The sequence below is a fragment of the Barbus barbus genome (genome assembly GCF_936440315.1).
Source record: "Barbus barbus genome assembly, chromosome: 34".
In the NCBI taxonomy this organism is placed as follows: domain Eukaryota; kingdom Metazoa; phylum Chordata; class Actinopteri; order Cypriniformes; family Cyprinidae; genus Barbus; species Barbus barbus.
In genome coordinates, this window is record NC_136762.1 from 22491536 (window position 1) to 22516898 (window position 25363).

At 37.0% G+C, this 25363-nt stretch overlaps 1 pseudogene across 1 annotated transcript in view; it reads right to left on the reverse strand.

Moving 5' to 3' along the window:
• LOC306854123 (conserved oligomeric Golgi complex subunit 6-like) overlaps window positions 1–17849 on the reverse strand; it is a 48995-nt pseudogene extending 31146 nt beyond the window's left edge. Inside the window, exons 1-5 of the transcript in view lie at window positions 17776–17849; window positions 4905–5016; window positions 4614–4696; window positions 4404–4474; window positions 4044–4137 (exon numbers count right to left, since the gene is read on the reverse strand). The product of the transcript in view is annotated as a conserved oligomeric Golgi complex subunit 6-like (transcript). The remainder of the gene's footprint in view (window positions 1–4043; window positions 4138–4403; window positions 4475–4613; window positions 4697–4904; window positions 5017–17775) is intronic.
• Window positions 17850–25363: the final 7514 nt, after the last annotated feature.

A 25363-nucleotide genomic window follows, 5' to 3' on the forward strand; every position in this document is an offset into this window, starting at 1 on the left:
GAGACACCCAGGGTCACACACACAGACAAAAACAATGGAGGGCCCCGTTTGCACTTAGGAAACATGGCTGTGTTTTGATCTACGGGCTGAGAAAGGCTCTGTGCAGACTAAACAGTAGTGACCGTAGCAGCCAGAGAAAAAGGGAGGAGAGGAGGGATGTAGAAGTTTGGCATGGATTCCAGGAACTCTGGAGGCCCTGTCCTCTCACTCTTTCTCCTCCGGCCTTGGACTCCCATAGATAAAAAGGGGGAGTGAGAGTGCAGAACAAAAGACAGGGGCACACAAACACAAAGAGAAAGAGAGAGAGAGAGAGAGAAAGAGAGAGAGAGAACAAAAAAAAACAAAAGTGTGAGGAAAAAAACACAGAAACACAAAGAAATGTGCAAGCCCGTTTAAGTGCATGATGGTACTGCGATTGTCAGCAAAGGTAGTACCGACAAGGAAATGAGATGCAATATGACAACTGCATAACTTTGGAAGAATGTGACACTAAATATTTACTTTGTCTAAAGCAGGGTTTCCCATTAAAATAAACAAATGTGGTGGCACAATTACTTCAATTAAAACTGAAATAGCAATATATATATTATGAAAATTCTAAATATCAAATCAAAGGTTCCAATTTAATTAAAGAAATCTGTTTCAGTGTAAAGAGTAGAACTTTGTTCATTTACACGTATGCAGCTTAAAGGGTTAGTTCACCCAAAAATGAAAATTAGCCTGTGTTTTACTCACCCTCGAGGCATCCTAGGTGTATATGACTTCCTTCTTTCAGATGAATCCAATCAGAGTTATATTAAATATTGTCCTGGCTATTCCAAGCGTTCTCATTGCAGAGGGTGGGTGTTTCTGTTTAACTGTCCAAAACGTCAAATAAAGTGCCCGCATCCATAATAAAACATGCCTAGCATGGCTCCGGGGCATGAATAAAGGCCTCCTGTAGCCAATCCCCACGTAAGAAAAACCTCCATATTTCAAACATAATAATAACTTTTTTCTCACTTCCGCTGACTGTCGTACGCTGAAGCCGTTCTGGCGCAGCACATCTGAGATATGCTAGTCTCGCAAGTTTGTTTACAGGAGCAAAGGAAGCAAATTTTCCTTACTTTAGCAAAGCAAAGGTCTCCTCTTGGCTTATATCGAAATCCTCCAACATTTTTCTTTACAAATCCTTGTTTTGAGATTCTAATTCGTGACCGGGGGGGGTCTTTTGTGGATGGGGTCTTTAAAACAGGTCTATTCATATGGTTATCAGCACGCTGAAGTAGATTTGTCTCTTGTCGTCTCTAAGAGAATATGCGCTATTAATGCAGCGTTAGTGTCAGTTTTTTTTACTTTCACTTTCTGTACGACTGAAGTTAAGACGTTCACCGGCATAACTATTGCGCAAAGTTTGCACGCTGCTTGTGTGATATCCATTGGCTCGCCTTCGTGGTTTAAAACAGAAATATTTCCAGTATTCTGATGTAACCACAAACGCCCATGCATATGTATCTTAAACGCAGAGATACATGAAAGAGGAATCAAATTGTAATATTTAAAAAAAATTTAATAGCTTGAAAAAATTGTAAATTGGCAAATTAATCTGCGAATCACATGCCGAACGGTGGGGTCTGGACCTGGTCCGTATATCACGGATCAACTGCGATCCATTTAAGCCCTAATAGCCTATATGACAGATCAGAGCAATCTTTTATTTACTATTTAACAAGAAATCGTCAAATTGCTACTCCATATCAAATCGCATACAACGAGTATACAGATTAATTAGAACAATCATTTATGCACAATAAAAAACAGTGTCATATCTATACACATTTTCCCCAGAACTTTCTTGCGACCCGGTAGGAATTTTTCCACGGCCCGGTAGTGGGTCGCGACCCGGTGGTTGGGGACCTCTGCTCTACGGTGGCCGAGAGAGCTCAACACGCTGGAAATAGAAAAAACACCCGCAAATTAAGAAAACAACTTACCGTTCAACTCTGCGTTCGTCACTAATCACGCAATGCCGACGTCCTACGTCATCTGCCAGAACGGCTTCCGTGTACCACAGTTTATTACGTTTGTAATATGGATACTTTTCTTACTAAAATGCATGGATTCGCTACAGGAGGCCTTTGTTGGTCCGGAATATCCCATAGATGCTCAATCATATTGAGATCTTTCGGAAATTTAAAAGTCAAGGCTACATCTTGAACTCTTCTTCATGTTCCTCAAACCATTTCTGAACGATTTTTACAGTATAGCAGAGTGTATTATTCTTCTGAACGAGGCCACTGCCATCAGGAAATACCACTACCATGAAGGGATGTACATGGTCTGCAACAATCTTTAAATAGGCGGTACGTGTAAAAGTAACATCCACATGAATGCTAGGACCTAAGGTTTTCCAGCAGAACATTGCCCAGAGCATAACACTGCCTCCACTTAAGTGGCCCAGTCATCTAGCCATCTCTATTTGGCCTTTGTCAAAGTCACTCTGATCTTTGCGCCTGCCCATTTTTTCAACAAATGAAATTCAAGAACTGACTGTTCACTTTCTGCCCTTGATAGGTGCCATTATAACAATACAATCATACAACCTGTTGGTGGTTTTAATGATGTGGCTGCTCACTGTAAGCTGTTTCACACAAATGCCATTGCTGCATGCACTGTTTAACATCCATTTGGGACTGCAATATGCACCGAGTTCATTTTATTTACATTCACATAATTATGTCATAAATATGTCAGCTCAAAAATGGCCATCATGATGCTAAAGTGTTGTGGCTTGTTTCCATGGAGGTGTTATGAGTTGTGCCTAGGGTCGTCTGGGTGGATGCATACTGGCCTAAGTTAGTTAGTCTCTATCTGTGATTTTCAGGTCTCTAGATATGGTTCAGGTTGATTATATGCGTCTAATCACCTCTTCAACACGCAATTTGAGGTAACATTCATTTTAGTAGTATTTAGCATTTATGGTTAGAGGTTTGTTCAAATGACTATCCCTATGTATGAGTAATAGTAAAAGTCTGAATAATCTACAATCTGTGTGGGCTTCATCAAAAACATGTTATGTAATTTAAACTGAATTCAAAACATACTGAAGAAGTTTATTTACATTGTAGGAATATGTCATTTTTCTGGCTGTGTTCATCCATTCAAAACAATTTGTTGTTGTTGCATTGTACTGATGTGGCTCATTAACTCAAAAACACTAATCAATCTTGACAATTTTTTTCTTTTAAGGAAGTCTGAACATGTACAATGTATTGAGAGTAGGAGGAAGATAAACTAAACACAGGAAACTGCTTCTAAAAGAAAGTGAGAGACTGACACCTTGTGGTATATATATGATGGAATCGCATTTCTAATTCCCTGCAGTTAAAAAGGTACAGTACCTGAAAACTTAATTCATTAAAATTGAATTAATGTTGTAAAATATAAAGTTTGGGGTCAGTAAGAAATTTGTATTTCCAGAAACTATTCTACAACGTTACATTAAAGTATCCTAAAAACATATTATGGTTTCCACAAGAAAAATAAGTAGCACAACTGTTTTCAGTATTGAAAAAAAAAGTCGTGACGTATTGTCAAGTATGGTGACCCATACTCGAAATTGGTGCTCTGCGTTTAACCCATCCAAGTGCACACACACAGCAGTGAGTAGTGAACAAATGCACACACACACACACCGTGAACACACACCCGGAGCAGTGGGCAGCCATGCTGCAGCGCCCGGGGAGCAGTTGAGGGTTCGGTGCCTTGCTCAAGGGCACCTCAGTCGTGGTATTGAGGGTGGAGAGAGCGCTGGACATTCCCTCCCCCCACCTACAATTCCTGCCGGCCGGGGGCTCGAACTCGCAACCTTTTGATTACGAGTCCGACTCTCTAACCATTAGGCCACGACTTCCCACAGATAGTAATAAGAAGCACCAAATCAGTATATTAGAATGATTTCACTAAGAAAATGAAAAACATCACTGCTGAAAAAAGATGTGCATCGTTCTGCTCTGTGGGACAAGTGTTTTGGGACATGTGTGTGTGTAAGGGACAGAACTCACTTATAAAGAACAGGACGATCCTGGAGAGATTCCATAGCTTGACTCAACACGGGAGGAATATCACATGTTTCCTGAGTCAACCCTCTGCACTCATCTACAGACAACAAAGACAGACACAGAAACATCTATAAGGCCTCCTATTATACTAAAACACATATATAACTTCTTAATTTTTTTATTACGTAACTACAACATAATACTAAAATCATCATGTAAAACAGTGTCATAAGTCGTTCTGTAAGCTATGAGTCAGTTTCACATTCTCTGGCAGCAGCAACTGTGCTCATTTTCCAGAAACTTCTCGCCTCCGCTGTGTGTGTGTGTGTGTGTGTGTGTGTAAGGTCCAAAGCACACACTCACTCTGAGCCCAGCGATAGAGCTGCTCATATGCGGTCTCCTGTAACACAGCCATCTGTTCCATGATCTCCAGCCTGCAGTAAAGCACAGACATCTCTGAACATCTACATGCAAAAAGCCTGTGAGAATGACGATTATTTTGTATTTTTTAGTACATTTCTAATCTATTCGGTTCCATTTAATTCTGTTCTAATCTATTCTATTCTCTCTCACCCTGCCGTTTGCTGGTTAGTCCTCAGTAGGACCTTCACATCTTCATGGATTTTCTTCACATGGTTCAGTGCTCTGAAGAAGTCCTGCAGAGTATACACACAGTTCAGACAAATATTAGAGATTGTTCTGTCTGAAGTTTTATTGGTGTCATGTAACACTATTATTTTTAAATTATATTTAAAGATTGATATAATGTTGCCAATCAAATCTGGTTCACTTATGTGCTTTGGTTCTCAACTGAAATTTAATGGACGATGACAAGCAGTTTTTTGTAGGATAACATGAGGTTACCTCAGTGATGGGACCATCCTGTGCGGAACGTAATGTTGCCATCTCAGTAGCAGACAGCTGGAACTTTGACAGGAAAGCCTGGGCCACCTGAGCTCGAACCTCCAACCGTTGACTAAAGAGAGAAGGTAATGCATTTAATAAATATAATAATAGTAATAATAAACATTTGATACATTTATTTAGCTCTTTTCTGGGTACTCAAAGCGCTTTACATAGAAAGGGGGAAATCTTCTCAACCACCACCAACGTGCAGCATCCACCTGGATGATGCGAAGGCAGCCATATTGCACTAGAACTAGAACACACAAGAACCACAACACACCAGCTTATTGGTGGAGAGGAGACAGAGTGATGAAGCCAATCAGTAGATATGGGGATGATTATGGGGCCATGATGATGGACATGAGGATGGAATGGGCGATTTTGGTCAGGATGCTGGGATTACACCCCTACTCTTTTTCGAAGGACATCCTGGGACTTTTAATGACCACAGAGAGTCAGGGCCTCAGTTTAACGTCTCATACGAAGGACGGTGCTTTTTGACAGTATAGTGTCCCCGTCACCCCATGCTGGCCTCACTAGCACTTCTTCCAGCAGCGACCTAGTTTTCCCAGGAGGTCTCTCATCCAAGTACTGACCAGGCTTAACCCTGCTTAGCTTCAGTGGGCCTACCTTTATGTAAACATGTAAATTCAAATAACAGTATATGCACACACTTATATACATACAAAGATAGAAAATTATCCAATGAAACTTTCCTGAGCCAACCACTAGATGGCACCAAAGCTCAGGTCAAAACCACAACCCATAGTCACACTTCAAACTCCTGAAATAAACATATTACCGGTACTAGTCTTTCGCCCAACATAACACTTTTTGGAAAGAGAACTGTAAAAAGGATTGTAGAACGCTAAAACAAGGAAAGATGGCTCGAGGCAACATTATTTGAACAAGAACATCTATAAAGTATGACATCAGAACAATAGCAGTCATGACAACCGCTGTCCTCAGAGAGCAACTCACTGCTGATTCAGCCCTCTTTCATTTCTTCACTTTCCTCTCACCACCTACCAGCACTCAGACCATGTATTTATTTTGTGGAGCTGCTTGTAATTAGATACTGTCTCTTAGTTAATATTAAAGTAATACTAATGAAACATAATACATGTAATGACATAAAACATCACTATCCGATTAATAGAAAAACAACCAGTTTGACATTTTGCAATAAAGTCCTCCATCCTTTTGACCTAATGAGATTTTGAACCTGCAGCAAGCAGGCCAGGCAATTGGTTCAGTCTATTCAAAGTTTAAAAAAGCTTCATCTGTTCTGATAGATTCAGGAAAAAAAAAAAAAAAGAGCTTCCCTATTTTTCTACCTTGTTTGCAAAAAGCTACAGAAAGCTAAAGGGGCATGGTTATGGGTGGGAAAAAATTAGGTGGAAGAAAAAATATATTTCAATGCAAGTGAATGCAAAATCTCAGTTTTGTGAGTGAACCTCAAAATTTGTAGGGAAACGCAAAACATTACAAGTCTTTTGCTACACAAGGTTTACCTCTGCAGGCTGTGTGTTTGTCTGAGGGATATCATAAATGTCAGAGAAGATGTAAATTACAACCCAAAGACAAAGAGACTAGATTGCTGAAAAAGAAAACTGGAATTGTAGGCATCCATAAGGAACAGTTCAGCTAAAGATGAAACTTCTGTCATAGTGTTATTTATATACTATTGTAATATTTATTAATATTTTAAATTAGCTTCTATTATAGCTTTCATTGCCGTTTGTTGACTTGAACCAACAAGGCTAAACATTTTTGAACTTATTTACACAGCCCTACACAAAAAATATATGTACCATGGCCACAACTTAATTTGTTCCTGTGAATTAAGAATTTGTTCCATCGTTGTGTAAATCAATTTCTTCATTTTTAGTTAAATCATGGTCACAAATAAAGAATTAATTCCAATAAAAATCATGGCTATGTTGTACTAACTTGTTCCCTTTTTTCATAAATCAAATGGATGGAACAAATTAGTACAACGTGCCCACGAGGAAACAAATGAATAAGTCACTGGAATCTAGGAGTTACTTATGGTCCTCAAATCTGATTCTAGTATCGCCACAAGAACCGTTTCACCATTTGTATCACTCTGCTTGCAGCATTTCTCACAGTGAGCATCATGGTGGAGGACCAAACCCACTATAATTTTACTTGTTTTTGTTGTGTCACGGAATCTAATTTTTTTAGGCGACAATGTAGCTGTTTAAACTTCAAATATATATTTTTTTTTTTATAAAGATTGCACTTCTTTGAAAATTTGCTTTGACATTTTTGGAGATAAGAGCTCCAGGGCAGAGCTAAAGAACCTGCAGAAAAGATGAGATTTAATTAATTGTAGGTATATCTAACAGGCAATCTTTGATATTAAACATCTATTATTTGTTTCAGAGCACATAGTTTTGGCTGAGCACATATTTTCACCACTTTATATTTTTATATAACTTTAATGCTGTATCACAGTGCTGCCTTTGTACTTCTGACCAAAGTGCGCAGCAACTTTTATAATAGCTATTGTTGTTTATTAAAGGGGTCATCGGATGCAACATGCACTTTTACAAGCTGTTTGAACTGAAATGTGTGTTGGCAGTGTGTGTACACCACCCTATAATAATAAAGATCCACCCAGTGTTTCTCCCCTTTCTCAAATCGAGCCAATCTCAGATGCCTGTCTTTGTGATGTCAGGATTGTTTGCTTGATACTAGCGTTTCAGCACAGACTGGACTGGTGTCTTACTTTAGACCTGCCCTGAGTGAGCTGTCATCAGTCTGCCATTGTTTCACCGCTGGAGCAGATGTAGACAAGAACGACTCCTAAGCGACTGAGGTGTTTTGCTGTTGGATGTAATAAAGAACATAGCAGTCGTCATTTACTCCAGACATCTGATCTGCTGAAGACGCAGTGGATTACGTTTGTTTCTGAAGGGAATGCGCCCCCGATCTACCTGCATGCGTCTATCTTCACGTGAATCATTCGTGATCCAGCTTCAGCTTCATAATAGTACAGTATTATCTAATAACAGTATTTGTTATTGAGAAAACGTCGGTGTGTTATGGTGATTTTTGACTTCAGTGCAGGTTGCATTGTTGCATCATCTTTACAAGTGAATCAGTAACAAGGACTTTCATATTGAAAGGGATCAAAAGCCTGTAACATGGAATTAATATTAATTTCAACAACACCTTGTAAGATGCAGCCATTGTTGCATCATCTTTCCAAGTGAATCAGTAGCACGGACTTTCATATTGAAAGGGATAAAAACCCTTTAACAGGGAATTATTATTAATTTCAACAACAGCTTGTAAGATGCAGCCAACATTTAGAGGCTTAATGAACAGTCTATAACATACTTTGGTTAAAATTCCTCTTTATTACTATTTAAGTCAACAACATACTGACCTGCAGATTTATATTTTTTATCTTTTATTTTATATTATTCTTTTATTTTTCTTAATATTTGTACTCTATATAATTGCACTGTCCTTGGAGCGGACCTGACCTACATTTCACTGCTGGTTATACTCTGTATAATTGTGTATGTGACAAATAAAACATCTTGAATCTTGAACCACAGGATGTCACAGGAGAAGAAAAATAAAAGTGAACTGAAAAAAGGGTGGAACCATCCCACGTCAAGAAATGTACTGTAACCATAAAAAAAACACAACGTCACAGATGAAAACCTAAGAGCAGTCTGTAAAGCTCAGGACATATAATTGTTTCAGCACTCATAGTCATGAGTCTGAACATTTTCTGCTCAACTATTCTCTACAGCACCTGTAAGAGATGGGTTGTTTTTTGTGTTACGCTCAACGGATGAACATTTAGAGACTGAAATGCTAGGGACAAGGCTGCAACTGGTGCAAAACAACATCACAATCTCCTGGGAAAGCACTGGGAGAGAGTGGTTACATTGACCTTCAAGATAAGGTTGGAAACTGTCGTTTGATCATCCAGGTGCAGAATTCTGGCACAACACACTTATTGCGAAACCTCAGAGATGTTGCCGAGTAAGGATTTCATCTTTTGGTAACTAAAACAGGTGCACCCAACTGGGAGGGGGAGCGAGTCTGGCCAACTTGCTTTCTCTCTTACTTGGAGGGTTGTTCTTAACCTGCACCTAATTTTGAAGTATAAAACATGGGGTTTCTTTCAAAAACAGTGGAAGCTCAGCCTTGGGTTAAGTATACGTCATTCTCAAACAGGTGTTGGTCTTCCACTGTGACTGAAACGAGCTCCCCAGTCCACAGAAGAGTGAAGATGACAGCACAGTTATGAGGTTGTAAATTGGTTATAATATTTTGCTTGGGGTTTTAGTTTTAGTGTATGCTCAAGTTAGTGTATTATTCATTCACGAATATTATATTTTATTCATTTATTCATGATCATTCTTATATTATGCACTGGGTTTATGATTATCTTTCTTGAATGTTTTTATGATTTGATTATCATTTTATGCATTTACTTATAATCAGTATCAGTATTGATATCAGCTGTGTGTACCAACAATAAACAGTTGTAATTGCTTGATAAGTATGGTGTACGGACCTTTTATTGGCACCTTCTCTCGCCGAATTAGCACCTCACTGGTCTCACATTAGTTTTGAAAACCAAAACACAAACCATAGTAAAACAACCATGGTAAAAGAAAGGTTCTTACTGTGTCCAATCTTTAGAAATAAAGAAGAACAGGATGAAACCGTTTAGTCATATGTAAAAATAATAATAACTGCATTAAATTTAATGGTGTTAAATATTAATGACAAACAATAAACTGTGTTTGACTATTGATAATTAACCTCCATAGATAGTAGAATGTCTAAAGTGGACTATCAAAATAAAGTGTTAACCAATAAATCATCAAAACCATAAATAAAACAAATAATTAAAATTATAAATAAATCAAATCAATCATCTGAGCCTGGTGACTGAAAACAAAGCCACTCTCACTGATACTGAGCTCAAGGTTGATAGATAGTTTCACCACTATACAATACATTTATTTAATAATGTTTGTAAGCTTTATGATGCACCACAATAACCTTGTTACCACAGAGAAAAATGGCTGATAAATGATGCTATGAATTATTGATGTCTGATCTGTTAACGCTGAGGCTCGTTCCTCAGGCTAACGCCTCCTCCAATCAAACCTACTGATTATCAAGCACAACATATTACAGAAAATGAGTGGTGAAGACATTAATCAATGCCTCAACCCAGAATAACATCTGCAGAAGCCCAGAAAACAATGCAGCAGGCTTGCCTACTTATTGACTTTCATTTATTTGCTGTGTATGGGGGTGTATTAAAGACAGAGAACATTTGTGTGGGTTGGTGATGAGGTACCAGCTTAATTAGCACAATCAGATAACAGGCCCTTCTGGATATCAGAATTTTCACATAATGTCTCCACTTACAGCAATATCAATACCAGAGAAAGAGACATCAAATTAGAAACCACAGCTTATCAAATGACTTAAAATTATCCCTTTAGAACCCAGAACAACAAAACAAGGTTTAGACGAAACACAAATGTGCAACTAGTGAACTAATGGCTTAAATGAAGTACTAATAGTTGACTAGGAAAATCTTTAGTTGGGGGCATTAACTATTTGTTGCATCACGTCACTGTAGACTTTAGACAGGTGACAGGCTACAGCCTTCAGAATCGTCACGTCCTGCCTCTTACTGAGAATGTCTCTCAACACCAAATAAAGCTTAAATGATATGAGGAAGTGACAATGAGAGGGAGTGATGAAGGTTGTGGAAAAACAATTCTGCCAGGTATTGGTCTGTTTGCTTGTCCATAAGTTGGAGCTTTCATTGCTGTCGCAAACTCATGTCTGCCATCACAAACAATTAGGTATTTGTAGTTATTTTAAATGAAACAGTCAAAAACAGTCAAACTATGACACTCACTTTTCCACTGACATCAAAGTACTTCCAACATCTTTGGTAAAAAAAAACAAAACAAAAAAAAACATCATGTTATGGCACAGCAAGGTTTAAGAAGCCAAAAATTGGGGACTTGTGCGGGATGACATTATACATAATATGCAGCAAAGCACAGTAGAATAAAGAATCAAAATTTTAATCATTAATTTATCAACTCTCTCACAAACATGAGCCTCAACATCAATTAATTATTTCAGTTAGAAGAGCTATAAAAGATAACAAATTAATGCATGTTGTAATACTCAACTCTTTTTGCAGGTACTTTTGCAACACAATTTTCTCTTTTAGTATCAGACACAGAAAGGTCATCTGGCAGAGTGATCTCCAGATTTAGAAAACTGCACACCAGCAGGTGTTTTAATATTTGAGATCCTACTTTCTGTCCTCTATGAAAGCATGACAAGCCATGTCCTGACCTGTCCCTTGCACAGCTGTCCCTCTGGGGACAGACACGGTCAGGCAAGGTTAAAAAGCAGCCGGAAAAGCAGGCACAATCAAAATGTCACTGAGACAGGCAATGTCCCAATAGAACAGTAGGACAACATAAGGAGGAGGGACACTCTATATTCATAGAACACCGTGTGTGACTCCATAGGGACAGTGCATTAAAACGGATATTTTTAGATGTAAAGTAAGTTCATCCTACACTTTTTAGCATTTTAGTCCACCTAATGTTATTCAATCACAGTCACAATTTAGTTTTTCATTTACATTACATTTATATTTAGTCATTTAGCAGACGCTTTTATCTGAAGCGACTTACAAATGAGGAAAATAGAAGCAATCAAAACCAACAAAAGAGCAACAACATGCAAGTGTTATGACAAGTCTCAGTTATCCTAACGCAGTACACGTAGCAAGTAGATGGAATATAGAAAAAATAAACCAAGAGGTTTTTTTTTTCTTTCTTTCTTTTTTTCTTTAAAGAAACATGTAGATAGAATAGAAAAAAGAAAGCTAATGTTAGTTTGTCAAGAAAAGCTAGCAGTTAGTGAATAAATATGCAATTGAGGGTCAAGTGTGTGTGTTTTGTTTTTTTCAGTTTTTCATAATCATTTTCCACTCTCTTGCTGACCCTAAGAATTGGGCAGTTTTTCACTGCTGTACTACTCACATGCTGGAAATATAGTTTGCGTTGCCACATCCTTCAAAATTAAAAAGGTTTCTGGCCATTTATACAAAAGATGAGAGAACAAAAGAAAGTTGTTGCAGATCACGATAGGCGAGTAGCTGCGTTTGAGCAACAGGTTGTGGACTTGCAGGATCGAAATAGGCGCAGCAATCTGCGTCTGGTCGGATTGCCTGAAGGTTCCGAAAAGGACGACCCTATGGGCTTTTTGAAAAGATCGCTATCGACGTGGCTCCCGTCTCTGATGGGCAAAGAGATTGAAGTGGAGCGAGCGCATCGCGTGTACACAAGGCTCTCCTCAGATCGCGCTAAACCACAGGTTTTCATCTTTAAACTGCTGTGGTACACGGAGAGGGAGCTCATTCTGCGGCCCGCCAGACTTCATGTCCCGGTGAAAACTTCCGATGGAGCAACGCTGTCTCTCTTTCCAGATTTTTCTCCGGTCACCACAAAAAGAAGAACTGCATTTGCACTAATTAGGAGGGAGATGAGAGATGCTGGCATCCAGAATTTTTTAAGTCCAATGTTGGTGCTTCAGTAATGTGCAGGGTTTTGTTGACGCCACGGACCATATTAAGGGGTGCTGGCAGATAATTTTTATTCTTGGTGTGATCTGCCACAGTTCATTGGAATGTGTTTATGGTTTTTTTTGGAATAGTGATGGGAAGTGTGGGGGGTGGTTTAATGGTAGACTCAACTGGCTTTATTTTCAAACTTGTATTTTGTCTTATTATGCTGTAATTCTGTTTGATACCTATGACTGACCTTAATATTCTGAGTTGTAATATTAATGGCCTAAATGGCCCTCACAAACGTACAGTTTTTCTGGATTTTTTGTGAAGAAGAAAGACTGATATAGTGGTATCCCATTTAAAAGAGGAGGATATACACAGGTGTAATAATAAGTTTTATGAAGTGGTATCTCACTCATCTCCGGATACTAAAACCAAGGGTGTCCTAATATTGGTGCGGAGGACTTTAAATATTACTATTTTAGAGAAAGGTTGTGATACAGATGGCAGAGTAACACATATAAAAACAATAGTGGGGAATATGAATCTTGTATTTCTCTCAGTTTATGCTCCTTGTACTCCTGACCCTACTTTTTTCTGTTTTGTCAACCTATCTCTTGAAGTTTTCAGATTTTAAAATTGTATTAGGTGCAGATACGAATTCTGTAATGTCGCATATCCTAGATAGATCTGGACCAAAGGAATCACACTCCCAAGCTTTGTGTTCTGACAAACTTTGGCAATGTGTAACCTCATCCTCGTTGGTGTTTATTAAACCCTTCTGCTAAGTCTTTCACTTTCTTTTCTGCTACTCATAAATCCTATTCGCGAATTGACTATATTTTCATTTCTACTTCTTTATCTTCAGCTGTTCGTGATGCTGATATCTGTACCTTATCTCTGTCAGATCATGTTGGAAATTTGTGCAGATTATCTTTGATCCCTCGGCCATCTCATGCCACTAGATGGCGATTTAACCCTAAATTGTTACAGGATGAAAACTTTTGCAGTCAATTCAGAAGTCAAGAGACATTAATATCGCCTTTCACTCTTTTTACTCTAACCTCTATACTTCTTCCGCTGATGGTGACCCTGACTCTTTTGCATCTTTTCTGTCCAACCTTGATTTACCTAGACTGTCAGATTCAGATTTGGAATACCTGGCTGAACTGATCTCTCTTCAGGAGCTGGAGTCAGCAATTCGATCTGTGAACAAGGGGAAATCCCCAGGCATTCCAATCAAATTGTATACTACTTTTTGGTCGGATTTAGGCCCCGTCATGTTAGATATGATAATTTTTTCAGTTACTCAAGGCTCATTTCACCCATCCATTAATATAACTGTTATTTCTCTCTTGTTAAAAAAAGATAAAGATCCAACTTCCTGTTCCTGTTGTGATAGGGACTGATGTTAAATTATATGCTAAAGTACTATCTCGTCGTCTAGAGAAATGTATGAATAGGCTAGATCATCATGACCAAACAGGATTCATTAAATCTCGCTCTGCTTCGGATAACTTATGCAGGTTATATCATATTATTTGACCATTTTGGATCTCTCTCAGGGTTTAAAATTAATTGGAGTAAGTCATGTTTACTTCCCCTCAATTCTAAAATTGATTCCATGTCCCTTTCTATATCTATTCCATTGGTTCAAAACTTGAAGTACTTGTTTTTACTTCCCTGCAGGAAAGCTTGTATTCTAGCCAAAATATCCTCAGATTTGGAAAATTGGTCTCATCTTCCTACTTCTTTTCAGGCCTGAATATCGGTGATTAAAATAAATGTTCTCCCACATATCAATTTCTTTTCTTCCATGATTCCTCTCACTCCACCGGTTGGCTACTGGAACAAACTAGATGCATGTGTTTCATGGTATATATGGGATGGGAAACGTCCTCGTATTAAACTGACTACCTTACAACGATGTAGATTACATGGAGGTCTTTCTTTCCCTAATTATAGACTGTATGCTCAAGCCTTTTCCCTCCGCCCTTTAGCAGTTTGGTTTGATCCTGACGCTTCTGTGTCTTGGAGAAGAATTGAGGAATCTATTGTTTATCCGTATAAATTCATACATCTTGTTTTTCCGGGAGTTCCGGTCCCATTGTAACCCACCTCCTCTCCACATGGAGGGATGTTGAAAGACGTTCACAACTAGTTACAAAATGGCATAGGCATTCGCCTATTTTCCACAATAATAACCTTTTGTCAGGCCATTTCATCGTCTGCAATGCACTCATAATAAAGTAAACACTCTGGGAGATATCTATGATGATAGTGGTTTAAAATCCTTCCAGAATCTTAAAACTCAATATAATCTGCCAGGCACCTCCTTTTTTATGTATTTGCGTATTAGATCGGCTCTACGGGCTCTACGGGAACTCTCAACTGCCTGTTCACCCTTTGTGTAAACTAATCCTTCCTTCTGAGGAATCTCCCTCCTCTGCTTCAGTCATCTATCTCTTTCTTCTTGAGCATTCATACAAACTTTTATCTATTACTATTGTTTGGGCTAAGGATCTTAATGAGGATGTGCATGTTTTATTTTCCGATCAGGTATGGGGTATGTTTAAATTGTCTTCTAAAAACCCTAATCACCAAATGATTCATTGGAAATTAATTCATAGGGTTTACTTGACTCCAATGAAATTTTTTTATATGAATCTGTCATCTTCTAAGTGTAATCTCTGTTCCCAAGGAGTTTTAGGCACGCTTTTGCATTGGAATCCTCCTCACACAATGGACAGATGAACCTGGACTGTGTATTTGTTGGACATTATCTCGATGGAACACTCTACTTCGCGTATACATGGATCTAACGTGAAAACTGTTCATTCATGGCATTCAGCTTTTAATGTTGTCTTCTTTTCTAAAATCTTTGTATAAATTATTTTATTATTTGTTTATCTATTAATATTAATTAATATATTTGTATTATTATTTATTTTTATTTACTTCATTTTTTTTTTTTAAGTCTACCAAGGGGTGAGATGGGTTGGGGTAGGTTCTAAATTTGTACAGCTGTTTTTGTTTTGTACTACTGTTCCACAGAATACAATTCAATAAACAGTTGTTAACAAAAAAATAAAAATATGAGACAGGGCAGTGGAATGAAAATACAAAGGTCTAGAGACATTTTTTTAAGTTGAACTAGTTTTTAAGATATCAGTGTCATGTGAGAGGTGCTGCAAAACACAAGTAGTGGTTAGGGATGTGCAACAGCGATCGAGTGCTCGGCCGTGACAGCGATGATCGATCATGAAAAACATGATCGTGGAAAAAAAAAAATCAGCACCCTGAGCTCTGATAGTTTAGCTTGCAAGAGCATGCGGTTCAAGAGAAGAGAGAGAAGCTTGGCTTTGTAGTCAAGTAGTGATGTCTGGGTTAGCTACATACATATCTGATTAATCTAATATAGGATGCGTTGGGATATAAACATTTATTTACATGCAGTTGAATGCGCTGCATATTACCAGTGTTTATTTTCATGCTCAAATGCAATGCCCGATATTGACTTGAGTTATTTGAAACGGTCATACTGCTTTTAGATGTTTCTTTTTCAAAAATACTGATCCTATAATAATGCTGCAGTGATTTTTTTCGTCATATTTGTTCAACAGTAGGCATACTTCAATTAAAATGGTTTTCGTACTTCGTATGGCTTCGAAAACACGCAGGCGATTTTACGAATCACTTGATAATGTAGATGAAAATATACCACAAATCTGCCATAAATATTAATGACATAAGCATTATAATGAGAACTTTATAGAATGTGAAATCTATAGCGAATTCTGTCCTTGCTCGTGTTTCAGCGTGCTGAAAGTGCATCACGGCGGGAGCGCGCTCTCACTCTCTCGCTATAGCGCGTAACTTAAAGTTCACTGGCCTATGCATCCTTTTGTGCAGATACAAGTTGTAATGTTACGTTTATGTTATGTATCCAAGTTATCTGATTAATATCATAGGAAGTGTCATAGAACGGGTTTCCGTTTATTGGGATAAAGTTTGCTTCAACTCAGGTAGCTATTCTTTTTTTCTTTTTTTAATAACATTGCTGCATCATAATCATAATCTAACATCTAATCGTGTCCATGTTTTCATGTCATTTTTATTTTTAACATTAATTTTCATAACAGTTTTCAGACATTTTCATTATCTCCATTACGGCCATGCCCCGCCCCCAGCACACACCCCACCCCGCCCCGGCGGAACTGTTGTTTGTTGTCCCATTCGTACAGTGATATGAGTGCACCGTCTTTGTATATCTAAAACCTCTGACACATCACAGATGTCAAGTCTGTTCTTTTACTGATTTCCAGATTTCCAATTATGTTCTTTTACACAGTGCAACTTTTACAGCTTAATACAATATGCCTTGCTCAAGGGTCTCACCTCAGTCGTGGTATCGAGGGTGGAGAGAGTGTTGGTTATTCACTCCCCCACCTACAATCCTTGCCGGACCCGAGACTCGAACCCACAACCTTCAGGTTACAAGTCCAACTCTCTATCCATTAGGCCACGACTGCCTGTGGCCTAATAAATAGTGTGATATCATATATCAGCTTTGTATAGACTATCAGAAAATCAATATTGGTTGACCACTATTTCGAAGACATAGAATCTGTACTTAGATGTATTTGTCTTAAAGGGATTTGGCTGTATTCGGAAGCACACCATTGTTAACGGACTACTCTCACACCGCTGCCGGCGAGAGCGTCAAAACTCGCTCTGGCCTCCCTGCCCTGCTCTGACGATCAAACGTGTGGTCTTGTATTTAAAGGAGCCGAAAAGGAAACAAGCATGTTGATCTTGTGCAGACTGAGGACAAGTAGTGTACAAGTTAACCTCATTAAATATTTTAATTGTGAAAGTAAGAAATTGATCGATGGAAAGAACTTAATTATTGTTACATGTTTGCTAACGGAATAAACCAATAAAAGCCATTTGTGTGGGGTGTTTTTTGAGTTCGTGGTTAAGTGCTAGTCTAATTTCAACATGCAGTTTGTAGGAGATGTTTACTAGCCCAGGTCTTTAATTAACATTAACATTAATTTGTGCGCAGACATTCCAAACTGTCCTGATTGAAGTGTAACCTAAATGCAATTGGTCAAATCGTTGTTGTTTTGAGCAAATGAAATGCATTCCCATTGAAAAAGCGTTCTAGCATGAAAATGCTTGGGAACTAATGTGGTCGGAACCAAAGTTTACAGGACTGCGTTCTCTGGAATCCTCTCAAGCGGAGAACTTCTACATTCCGACTCGTTGCCACCCAACCGCGTCATAGCTCATTACCATAAAGTTGACCTGACTTCAACACTCCTCGACGTCCACACCGCCCAAGACGAGCCGCGCCACGCCACTCTCGCCGGAGCTTGGTGTGAACCAGCAGATATGACCGCAAGTTATAACAACTGTAAAAAAGAAGTGCAACATTCTCTTGTGGTAGGCTGATGCGATATAACTAGTATGCTATCAGAGCTGTGCAATCACTTTCTCTATGCAAGTGTATACTGTTAAGGCATATGGGTTGTTTACAAGTTTTTACACAGCCTGTGTGTTGCCACATCTGGCTTAGATTAGTAGCATAATCAAATTTCTGCCTGCATTATTCAGGGCTCTAGACTGCGACCAAAATGGTCGCATTTGCGACAACTTTTTGAGAATGTGCGTTAAAATTTGACGTGGTCGCATTTGTTACAACGAGGAACACTTGTTACCATATAACTATAAACTATGATAAAAGTTCATCAGCATGCATTGATTAATCCCATGTTGTAGCAAAAAAATTAAAATAAATAGCGACCAAATTATGTGCTTGTGCGATCAACTGACAAAGTTAGTCGCAAAAGAGCGACCAGTGGGAAGAATTAATATAGAGCCCTGATTATTGTCAATGGCCAGTCAATGAATAATAACGTATGTAATAACATATGTATGTAATATATGTATGTATGTAATAACATATTAATATATGCAATAACATATATATGTAATAAAATATGTATGTAATAACATACATATGTATGTACGTGATATATATATGTAATATATGTATCTATGTAATAACATATGTATGTAATAACATATGTATATATGTAATAACATATGTATTTACAATGGTAATAACATATGTTATAACATATGTTATAACGTATGTTAAAACATATGTAATAACAACGATAATAACGTATGTAATAACATATGTTATAACAATGTAATAAAATATGTTATAAACTATGTAATAACATATGTAATAACAATGATAATAATGAATGTAATAACATATGTTATAAACTATGTAATAACATATGTAATAATAACGTATGTAATAACATATGTAATAACAATGTAATAACATATGTAATAACGTATGTAATAACATATGTTATAAACTATGTAATTACGTATGTAATAACAATGATAATAACATATGTATATACGTATGTAATAACATATGTTATAACAATGTAATAACATATGTAATAACAATGTAATAACATATGTAATGATAATAACGTATGTAATAACATATGTTATAAACTATGTAATTACGTATGTAATAACAATGATAATAACATATGTATATACGTATGTAATAACATATATGTATTTAATATATGTATGTATGTAATAACATATTATACATAATTCTACATTAATACATAATATGTTATAACGTATGTATGCAATAACATATTTATGTAATAACATGTATATATTTAATAACATATGTATGTATGTATGTATGTAATAACATGAAATAACATGTTATAATGTATGCTATTACATACGTTATAAAATATGGTATTACCATTGTTATAACATATGTTATTACATATGTTATTACCATTGTTATAATATACGTTATAACATACATACATATGTTATTACATACAAACATACATACATACAAACATGTTATTACATATGTTATTACATACATATATATGTTATCACGTGCATACATATGTATCTTATTACATACATACATACATACATACATATGTTATTACATGCATACAAACATACATAAGTTATTACATACAAACATACATACATACATATGTTATTACATACATACAAACATACATAAGTTATTACATACAAACATACATACATACATACATATGTTATTACATACATACATACATACATGTGTTATTACATTACATACATATCTTATTACATACATACATACATATGTTATTACATACATACAAACATACATAAGTTATTACATACAAACTTACATACATACAAACATACATATGTTATTACATACATGTACATTGGTTATTGGCTATTTCCTGTCATTTTGTTTCATTACCTGTGTCCTGTCCTGTTACTGTCTTTCTGTTGCACTGTGGAGCTTCTGTCACTATAACAAATCCCTTGTATGTGTAAACATACTTGGCCAATAAAGCTCATTCTGATTCTGATTCTGATAATAACATATGTTCTAACATAGTTTATAACATATGTTCTAACATTCGTTATTGCATACATTATTACATATGTTATTACCATTGTTATAACATATGTTATTACCATTGTTGTAACATATGTTATTACCATTGATGTAACATATGTTATTACATTGTTGTAACATGTTATTACCATTGTTATAACATATGTTATTACCATTGTTATATCATATGTTATTACCATTGTTATAACATATGTTATTACCATTGTTATAACATATGTTATTACCATTGTTATAACATATGTTATTACCATTGTTATAACATATGTTATAACATGTTATTACATACATGCACACATACATATGTTATTACATACATACATATGTTATTACATACATATGTTATTATATACATACATATGTTATTACATACAAACATACATATATACATACATATGTTATTACATACATACATACATGTGTTATTACATACATGTGTTATTACATATATATATATATATATATATATATGTATATGTTATTACATACATACATATGTTATTACATATTTTGTATGTATATAATAGCATATGTATTTAATTATTTTCAACTCACCAAACTCGGGTTAAAATTACATACATACATATGTTATTACATACATAATATAACATATTCATAATATATAATATATAGAATAATGGCCAACTGGTTATAGCGCATCAAGTGCTTAACATTTGTTGATCATGCAAGTCTATTAACAGCACAAACCTCCTGTTTCCATCCAGTTTGCATGGGCTGATGGACCGTCTCACACACACACACACACACACACACACACACACATACATGTTTTTAGGCAGGCTATAATTGCACACTAGGGGTCGACCGATATGTGTTTTTCAGGGCCGATGCCGATACCGATTATTACAGACCAAGTAGACCGATAACCAATATATTGAACCGATATATATGTCTGTAAAATATGTCTGTAAAAATGAAAATTAATGTCAAAATTAAGAATAACAAGGGCTCTGACAAAAATGGCCTTCCCTAGTGTTGGTTGCACTTCTTACTCTTGTCTTCCCCCATGCATCCATCTACAATAAGGGTAATATAAAAAGAGAGAGTTAAAAGTGGGGCCACTGTATGCTTCATGATTAAGCCTATGAATACTAAATACTACAGCTAAACAGCTTGGGGAAATGTAAGTATTTGGCTTCAATAATTTACATGTTAGAAATGTATGTGTAATAGCATAACCTCTCATAATTCTTCATTAATTATTTTCGGTTGACTAAATCATAACCTACAAGAGGGGACTATTCAATTCATCATCTAATGCACATCAATTGATTAATTTAAAAAGAGCAATATATATAATAAGTGTAAATAATTTAATTGTCTTCATAGCTCCATTGTAGAAGTTGCGAAGAAGACCGCAACTATTTTAATGAAACTATAACACTAATAGCCTGTTATAGGCTCACTTGGTCCAATAGCCTATTGAAATGTCCCAATTTCCGTCATCATAATCTTGGCCTATGTGACAGTATCTTAATCTTGGCCTATGTGACAGTAATTTCCATTAGTTTTCATTTACAGTGCAGTGCAAATGAAGGCATAAAACATTAATTTAATTTATCTTTTAATCAAATGAGAGTTAAACTCAAATTTGGCAAACAAATGGGTTTACTATTAAAATTCTTCTTTCTTCATTCTTTTAAACAAAAGTTGTAATTGTAGTAGTATTAGTAAATAAACCAAACTTTTATTTTGACGGGTTGCCATGAGGACCTCTTAAGTTTCTGTAGCCTATTTATGATATGACGATCGTTTTACTCAAACGAAACAGTCAAATGCTCATGAAGTAACTCTCAGAGCAGTTCTGGGGATGATGTTCATATATTTATGTCCTCATTTAGTGACATGGCAGATGCGGAAAACACCGCGAGCGTCGCGCAATTCAGTGTGTGTGTGTGTGTGTGTCAAAACCGCGCGTCTGTGCCTTTCACATATACAGAGACACGCCGAACATGCAAAATTCATATATAAATAGTCTTTTTGCAGCTTAATGTTTACAGATAGTCCATATTGTGAGTCGATTTAAGTGTACTGACCTACTTTTGATTAATTGATCCAAACTTTGACTAATTCCGTGACTCCGCGTTATACAGTAAATGCTATTTATATGACTGGATTCCGCGATTCCCCCTGCGTTTCCCCCATCTCGGAAACCATAAATAGATAATATTGAGGTTTTTACAACTTCAGTGTAGTGGATTGTAATTTATTGCAACTTGAGCGACGTCTGCTGCTGCCTTTGAGAGAGAACTGATGCGTGATGAAGCAGCACCAGTTAGCAAGCGCTTTCGGTGTGAGAGTGCCTTTAGTCTTCCACGTTGATTGGTCGGACTCCTGACTCTCAACAAATCAGATGCGTGGTGGGCGGAGACTGCTCTAGGCCACAGAGTGGTGAGTTCCAACAGGCTGCATCAGAGCCAAATAGCGCGTTTCAAAATTAAATAATTTTACCAGCACATCGGTTTTGAAAATGACCGATACCGATTATCATAAAAATGCTTAATATCAGTGCCAATAATCGGCCAGGCCGATAATCGGTCCACCCCTATTGCACACTTCAGAAGATTCAACAAAGAGTGAACAAAGTTTGAAAGGTTTATTAGATATTCAAATAATTATTTTAATAATATAAATCTGTATTTGATGATTGCTGATGGTAGATGAAAGGAATTAAAACATTTGCCTTTCTATTACTAATAACAGAAAAGCAAATGCTATATAAAAAAAATTCAGATACTGTTTACTATAACAGCTCTAATAATTTATTAGACAGAACTGTTCAACAGTATACTAATGAAGAATGTGAGCTCGGTGTGCTCAGACATTTCTGTTCACAGAGTTGTCGAAATAAAAGTTCTGCAACTGACACAATCAGCTAAAAATAATAATAAAAAAAAAATTGACTGATGCTAATCATTTAAAATGCATCGACCATATATCAACCTTGGCAATACATTGTCAACCACTAGACATGAGTGCAACATCAAAGCATGGAGTTTAGCTTAATTAAGCACACCTGAACCGGCTAACAGTATATATATATATTTTTTTTTTTTTTTTTTACTATATAGATGCTTCAAGGCAGGTGTACTGGGACAATTTTTGAGCTAAAACTCTACAGAACATTGGCCCTCCAAGAGCAGAACTGGACAACCCCTGATCTAAAAGGACCAAGCTGAATGTGAAATAGGTGTTACTATGCAAATTTCAGCAATAATTCATAAATGATGGTTGGCCATTCAGTAGGCCAAACTCTTATTTCAGGAAAAAGAGGAAGAGAATTTTGGTTTTTCATGGCATATTCCCATGACATTGAATTTGAAACCTCAGGAAATTGCACAAAACTAATGCTAAGGATTTTTATTGGCCAGGACAAATATTCCCTGACAGCGCTCCATTACAACACATTCCAGAAAAATGACCTCTATATAAATTCATCAATATCTCTTTCTCTCTCTCTCTCCTCTCCCACCTGTCTGTCTTTGTGTGTCACTGTGGATTTAGTCAAACTTTTCTGCTGGATGAGTACACGGTTGATGGTAATAGAGCGTAGAAATGCCAACTGTCCATCACAGCTGTCAGCATCTGTTCTGGTGCCAAAATCAGGGACCATTCCACAAGGTCATGGATACAGTAGACTATTGGTTCTCAAACAACAGGACTAATTCCTCTTCCAATCTCAGACTACTTTAATCACTCAAATCTCTGAACTTCCATCTTTCAGTTCATCTCTTAATCAAAAGGTGTTGTTCTGAGTCACCACAATGTTTCCTACCTCATTGAAGTCTGCACCTCTGTTCCAAAACCTAATCAGAAAACCTACTGAGACATCATAGACGCATTCATGTCGTTTGTTCCAAAAGTTATGTTGCCTTCTAACACCTATCTGTAAGCCAGTATCTAAGGCAGCAATACTGTATCTCTCATAAGAATGCAATCCCACAATATACTGCAGTAAACTCAAAAAAATATGGACAGATTAATCAACTAGTTCAGTGCTACATTTTTTTTATACACTACAGTTTAAAAGTTTAAGTTGGAAGGAATTCTCTAAAAAGTAGATAGAAATTATTCTTTAAATGCTGTTCTTTTAAACGGTCTATTCATCAAAATATACTGAAAAAAAAACATCTTTCAACGCACAACACGTCGAACCCTGAAGCAAATGGGCTACAGCAGTAGAAGACCACACCGCGTGCTGCTCCTGTCAGCTAAGAACAAGAAACGGAGGCTACAATACGCACAGGCTCACCAAAATTGGACAATAGAAGATTGGAAAAAACGTTGCCTGATCTGATGATTCTCAATTTCGGCGATGACATTCAGATGATAGGGTCAGAATTTGGCGTAAATAACATGAAAGCATGGATCCATCCTGCCTTGTCTCAACGGTTCAGGCTGGTGGTGGTGGTGTAATGGTGTGGGAGATATTTTCTTGGCACACTTTGGGCCCCTTAGTACCAATTGAGCATCGTTTAAACGCCACAGCCTACCTGAGTATTGTTGCTGACCATGTCCATCCCTTTATGACTGCAGTGTACCCATCTTCTGATGGCTACTTCCAGCGGGATAATGCACCATGTCACAAGGCTCAAATCATCTCAGACTGGTTTCTTGAACATGACTGTGGAGGCTATCCTATAAGCCTCGGCATGGATGGCATGGTGTTCTCAACACGCAGCAGAAAGATCCCAAATCCAGTCATTAGCTCTCTTTGGGTGATGTTCCCGTTTATTATAAAAGTAGAAAAAGGCTATTTTACATAAAATGGTACTTAACCCAGTGTTAATAAAATGCTGTTGTGCTGTCGGTGGAATGGGTGCTCACGGCTACGGTAAGAACCGTGAGTTCCCCACCATCCACACCTTTCCCTAACTAATTGCCACACCTGTAAATATACCCAACTCCCAGTGACGTGCCACTTAGTGCAATACTCCCCCAAGTGGCTAGAATGAGTAATAGCTAAATTAACCCATCTAAAAGGTGAATATAAATGGCTCCTACACCCCGGCCCCATAATTGTGAATATTTAATTTAATCACAATTAACCAAATTACCTAATTTAAACTAAAGGAGCCATTTGTGCAAACGCTAATCTAAGTGAAATCTTCTCTTGAGCCTAGGAGCCCATCTGTGGTCGGGTCATCTAATCAAGACCTCATCTATGACACTTCGGCTTCCATCAAAAGGCAGATCTTCGTTACAGGCCGGTCCAGTTGACCCGTTTTTGTCTTCAGCTGAACTGAGCGGACAAAGCCTTTCTTGTCAGGGTACGTCTGCGTAATTTTT